General features: G+C 35.1%; 1 long non-coding RNA gene across 1 annotated transcript; it reads left to right on the top strand.

Annotated features, from left to right (window-relative positions):
• Nucleotides 1-158: 158 nt before the first annotated feature.
• On the top strand, nucleotides 159-6,096 carry LOC112618058. Its single transcript, XR_003118014.1, has 2 exons — nucleotides 159-265; nucleotides 2,762-6,096. It is a non-coding gene; the product is annotated as an uncharacterized LOC112618058 (long non-coding RNA).
• The last annotated feature ends 323 nt before the right edge of the window (nucleotides 6,097-6,419 follow it).

Raw genomic sequence — 6,419 nt, 5'->3', positions numbered from 1 at the left:
GTGTTGCTTTGCATTGACTGTGATTGCATGAACACCCTGATGTATTCGTCATTATGATGTCACATGGCTTGCTGCTGTGATACCTACCACACCTCATTCCATCGTAAATGTCATGGTTGCATAAATCCTCTACCCTCCTGTGTGTTGCTTCTGTGGTTTTCAACTGAAAGTGCCCATGATGCACGGTGCTACACCTACCACTGTGTCTGCAGCAACAACACCTGCCACCAGCGTTCCCTTCGCTGCACCAACTACAGGCAATCAGGTTTGGCCATTTATTTCAGCTGTTCAGATAGAGATAACTACAATGTTTTGGTAATGCACAGTATATGCTTTTTGGATTGGTGAGATTCTTATGTGTTTGTAAGCCATTGTTACATTTAGAATTTTTATTTTTGTGTATATTCTAGAGTGCTATATGTGCTTTGCTATTCATCTCAAGATGAATCAGAGGAGTTTTGCTCATTTTTAATTGGTTACCAGATGTTGCTCTTGATATTCTATCTTTAATTACTGGTAACACACCAATCCTCAAATGTATATACTTAATATTACTTAAATGCTTCCTCATTGGTCAAGAGAATTTATTTTCCTGCCATTTTTTATTATTGTGTTTAAACTTTGGCTTAGTACAGTCATCACCTTTACCTTCAGATCCACTGGAGAGAAAACAAAATATCACATTTCTTTCCAAGACATGGATATCTTTATCATTTCCCAGTGATTATATCGGAAGTTCCTTCTCATATGGACATTAGATGTGCTTGTCGTTTTGATTTTTATTTGCTTTAGGTATTTTTAGGCAGAGTTCACAAGGCAAATTACAAGTTTGGGGGGAGTCTTGAAATTATAAGGAAATGCATATGATAATTATTGTATAATATTAGGGCCATTTTGCTTTATTAAAGTGGGAATCATGCTTATAGATGAAAAGTTCCACATATATAACAACATAAACAGAATTCTCTCAAGAAACTATTTTAATCTAAAATCTTTTTTACTACTATAGATACCCCAATTATCAATAGATGAACTGAATAGCAGCATGTTTGTTTCACAGATGTAGAAGTTCCCAGTAGAACAGTAAGTTTCTTTAAGTATTAATATAAATAATATTTATAGGCTACATATTTTATTTATACAATTACACTTGCTAAAAGGCTTTGGTAAATATTTTCATTCATAGACATTGCTTGTGACGTAGAGCTTGATTTACACATTATAAATTTTCCAAATTGAAATGTGAGCGCAAATATGCAGTATGACAGCTGGTACTGTATTTTCTCAATGAGCTAACACATTCTTAAATGTTTTCCTGTTATTAAAGGAATATATGATTTGTTAGACAGAGGCACAGATTACTTTTGAATTGTAATTCTTTAACCACTTTATAGCTTCATTATTTTTGGAAATCAAACAAGAATTTTTAGAATTTGACTGATATGATTATGTTAAACACAGTAAGCACTATGCCTCTCATGTGACATTGTATTGAACTTTGAGTGACATAATTTAGTAACCGAGTCATTATTTTCATTCCAATCATGTCTCTTTTTTAAAATTTTTGTTGTTGTGGGATTTTTCTTTTTCTCCTTCACCTTCAATCTTCTCTTTGCCTGGTGCCCATCATGGCACACACTTCATTTTAGCAGTCATTCACTTAAGAACATGTGACTTCTGAAGCCATTTAAGACTCCTAGGTATTTTAATTAATTCTAGGGACTAACTGAAATAGTGTACCAACTCTGAATTGCATACCTTCATCATCGAAAGTTTGAAGTTCTCACACCTGGCATGTGTCATTTGGTAGAAGGAGGCAGCAGTTCTGTGCCCTAGTTAACTAGTCCCCCGGATCCCAGCTAGCCCTTCTTTCCTGCTGAGGACACATGGGCTTAGAACACTAAGTGTTCTGGACAGAGCAGATAGCCAACTGGACATTTAATAAATAGGTCCCCTGAATCATAAGGAAGGATTTTAAAAGGCACCTTTGAGCACATGGGATAACTGAAGGAGCTGTAAATTGTAATTGTATCCAGGGGTGTCATTTGGGATAGTGGCAACTTGGGAATAGCACTAAACATGATAATACAGGTTTTGCCAACACTTGCCCAACTTTCATGGGCTGCTTTACATCAAGGTAAACAAAAGTTGTCAAATTAACTTTCCAACAGAGCATGTTTGGGAAGAGTGATTCCTTCTTGCTTGATTTCGTTAGAAAATGTAGAGGTATTTGGCAGAACATAATCACTTCAATATGTAATAGGTGCTGAAAATTTCTCTAAAGTTCAAAAATGTAATTTTGTACAATACAATACCCAGATTTCACAGGTAGGCTATTACTGCATGGCTCTAAAACATTCAGAGAAAAAGTTGAAAGTGTATTTTATATTTGCATATTTCAAAATGTTCAGTATCAAACATGTTTTCTCAGTACATGCCAGTTGAAAGGTGGACACATGAGTGTACGCTCAACAAAAAGTATTGGCATTGAGTAGATAAATAATGCCTTAAACATTGGAGTGCATCTCTGTTAGGACAGTTCTCCACATTAGCTCTCAAAGGGTATCATAGACTATCATAGATACATGGTTCTTTCATGATCATTCTCAAAAGCCCCATTTCAATATGAAATTCACATTGGGGATATTTTGGCACTGTTAACAGACAGAACTGGAACAAGACCCACCACATTCTCCTGACTCTTCGTTCAATAACCTTTCAATATTTCTCACTCTTTCTTTCTTTTTTTTTTCCATTTCAGCTGAAATTCTGAACAGCAGAGTTATGGAGTATCAGAATCTTTCCACGGAAACCTCCATATGGCCTTTCTATATATTTTCTCGTATGTCTTATTCTACCAACACAACAATAAGCGTGTTGCAGTCAATGTATTAAGCAAAGCAAACCTGCCAGCCAGCAAATTCAGATAAAAAATAAAGCATTAAAAATCAATGGAGATGTTAAAACAACACGAATAGAAAACTAGTAACTACCATCCATCCTATTTGAATTATCAAGCAGAACATGACCATAACATTTGGTAACTTGTTACATTACTCTTTGTGATTTTCTAGTAACCATGCTAAGTGTATTTCCACAGTGAGCTGTTGGCTTACTATATACATTCTTGGTGGATAAATTGTTCATCTGTTTTTGAAGTGTTACCTTACTGTTTTGTTTACAAGATAGTCTATTGGTTTGATTCAGGATGTAACAAATATATTCAGTACCATTTCTTGTATTGTGTTGTGCTGTGTTAGGTTTTTACATACTGTAGTGTTTTGCCGTATATGTGTGGTGTTTGATTTCAACTAAAGTGTTATTAGTGGGGAACAGAACTATATGTGCTTAAAACCATGACAGGTTCATGCAAATATGCTCTCTTTCTTTAGAATATTTCTGTAGGTTTCTTGGGACTGACATTTAAAACGCCTCATTTTTGAATGTGCACAAAACCTGTTCATTAACATGCATGTGTATAATTTGTACCTGCAGATCTGATGTTGCATAATACAATCAAATTGCTAGATTTTTTAAAGAGAGAAATAATTACCTGCACAAAGCAGAGAACTTCATAAAACATTAACCCCTATTTCACTCTTCTTAAATAGCTTGGAAAATAAGACTTTACCTTTAAATGAATTTCTCAGCATTTATAGTAAAAATTATGTAAAGTGCCCATTAGACTTTTTGTGTGTGTGGCTTGAGAATCCTATCTCCTAGGTTGAGTGTCTAAAACTCAGCCATTTTGTCATCTTCAGCTGAGAAACTGGTACTTGGGAGCTTAAAAATATGCTAATTACAAGTTATAAATCAAACAGAGAGATGGGGGCGTGGAGATAGTTCTTACATACTCGAGGAAAGTGTGTAAAACCATGGCAATGTCACCTTTTACACAAATGCCATTTTCCAAATGCAAATGGCTCATGCTCTTTAGGCTACTCTTTGAATAACAAGTAAGAAGCAATCTAGCAAAAGTCAGTCAGGGTGAAAGAGAATTGGTTACAAATAACGACTTTCCTCCCCAAATGGACAGTCTTCTCTATTGATCACAGAGGGAGCCTGAGTACAGGCTTGGAGAAATGGCTAGGACAGGGAACAGGGAAGCACTTACAATTATTCCTTGATTTATTCAAAAGAACTGGGAAAGATGGTTGTAGTTGTCTTTAGCTTCGGTTCAACTGAATTTGGTTTTGTTAAACAGTTCAGTGAAGGAGAAAGCACCTGTGATATATGGCAAGTGTCCCCCTGCCCGAACTTTAACATCAGACCCTCTCACATCATAACCAAGCCTTTTTTTTTGCTTGTTTGGATTTCTTTGCCTTTATATATGTTTGAAAATGACAATAGAGAGGGTTTTAGCACCCTTTGAATAAGACAGAGTGGCTATACTCCACAGAGCTCAGCTGAATTCACATTACTAATACGTATGAAAGAATTTTACAACCAAATAATTCCTGTGGTGTGTGACATATCTCATCCACTCTACTCAGTTATTAATGTTATTATATAGTGGTGGAAACATGAGATTTTACATCAAGTAATAGATTTAATATTTTCTAGTAAATAGGTGTTCTTCCACCAGAAAGTATAAAACCATCATATATATACATATATATATGTGTATATATATATAATTGTTTTTCTCTTTCATGAATATGACAAAAAGCAAATCTGATTGAGGATAACTTAAGCTGGCTAGAAGTGTTCGAATCACAGAACAATGGAGTTAGCAAAATCCTTCTCATAGTTGATGGAACTGAATCCAGGGGCATATGACTTGCCCAAGGCTACCTTAGCCATTGTGGGAACTAGAAATATCTCCTGCTTCCCATTGTTCCTCCTTTTCACATTGTTTGTGCTTCAGAACATTTGATGCTCTCTCCCAAAGCAGACCCATTTGGCTCGGAATGCGAGAGAGCAAAATTAGCTTTCTGGGAATTGATGCTCTGTTGATCTTAATTATCCATCCAAATCCTGATCAACAGTGCTTTCTAAACAGTATTGCTTGTATTGAGCCATTGTCAGCTGTTGACAGTGTTGCGTGGAATTAGAGATCAAGAGTTGTCCTGACTTTTACCTATGGACTCTTTGAACCAGTTAATTTCTGTTTCTTAAATCTTAACATTGCTATAGAAGAAAGTAGTGTATGCCTTTTTGAAATTCCTTCTGTATGGAACTGAGTTTTGTATGATCTTTGCCAGTGCCTCTCCAGAAGGGCGGATCTGACTACATGAATCCAGAAGGGATGCACCTGAGCTAGTCTGGATATATTTCTTAAAGGAGACAAGAACTTTTTTGTGCAAAATGAACTTTTGTATAGTTTGACATCTGCATGCAGTGAACTATCTCACTTAACTTTTTCAACTTTGGGCAAAGACGTACATAAACCATGGATAATAGACCTAGAGTACAGCTGTTTTCATGTTGCGTTAAGCACTGGAAGACATTAACAATGACTTACTTTAAAGTAAAAGGTTCAGTGAGGAATATTTAGGGCCATTGTATTTTTGGTGCCACAATTTTCTACATCGTTGGCATTTTAAAAGTTGTTTTGTAAATGAATTTAAAGAAAGAAAGCTCAAAGCCCTAAAGTTTTGATCAAATTCAATAGAGTTTTGAGGAAAAAAATACAATTTTAAGATAGCACTCTTTGAACTAGATGTGCAATGACTTATTCAAATTATCTTTATTCAAGAAAAGAAAAGAAAGATAAGTCATTAGACTATAAATTTCCATTTAAAAAGACAAGTCACAAAACTAATCAGTGACTCTAAACAAAAATTTACTGGATGAATTGTATATATAAAATTCTAATCACTTATGATTCTTAGTTAACATTTTATAAGCTTTGTATTTTACAGGGGCCTCTATTTATCCAAATTTATTGTTTTTTTCCATTTTTCTCAGCCTTTTGCAAAACATATGCAAGAGTGCTGAAACTTGGATAAAACGGGTCATGTATACAGAGAAAATAATCTAAAAGTTATCTTTAAGAGGGATTTAGTAGCGTCAACTTTTTAAAAAAGTATTACGTGACCATAACATACGTATATTTTAAAGAGGGATTAAGATTAAATTAAAGTAAATGGATTCATAAAATTGCTATTTAAATACAGTATTTACTTTTTTAATTGGAGCATGATTCCACAACCAGCAGTGGCATTTCATTTCACTTATCTAGATCAGAGGCTTTAATTTGTAGTTAATCATGATGTGGAAAGTCATCTTCTCTCTACCCCATCAATTTTCTTCATCCATTTTTGAACATGCTGAAGCACTTTGATCTTGCCATAAGTGTTGTCCTATACCACTAGGCGGTGTTCACTAATGGGAGGGCCTCAGCTCACCTGCTCTCCAATTTGGGAAAAAGCAAGTACCTCCTCCCTACCATCAGCAGAAACCGAATGAAATTAATC

This window comes from Theropithecus gelada, unplaced genomic scaffold, assembly GCF_003255815.1.
Source record: "Theropithecus gelada isolate Dixy unplaced genomic scaffold, Tgel_1.0 HiC_scaffold_880, whole genome shotgun sequence".
NCBI classification, from domain to species: domain Eukaryota; kingdom Metazoa; phylum Chordata; class Mammalia; order Primates; family Cercopithecidae; genus Theropithecus; species Theropithecus gelada.
Note: the sequence above shows the minus strand (reverse complement) of the source record. Positions and strands in the feature narration are given on the sequence as shown.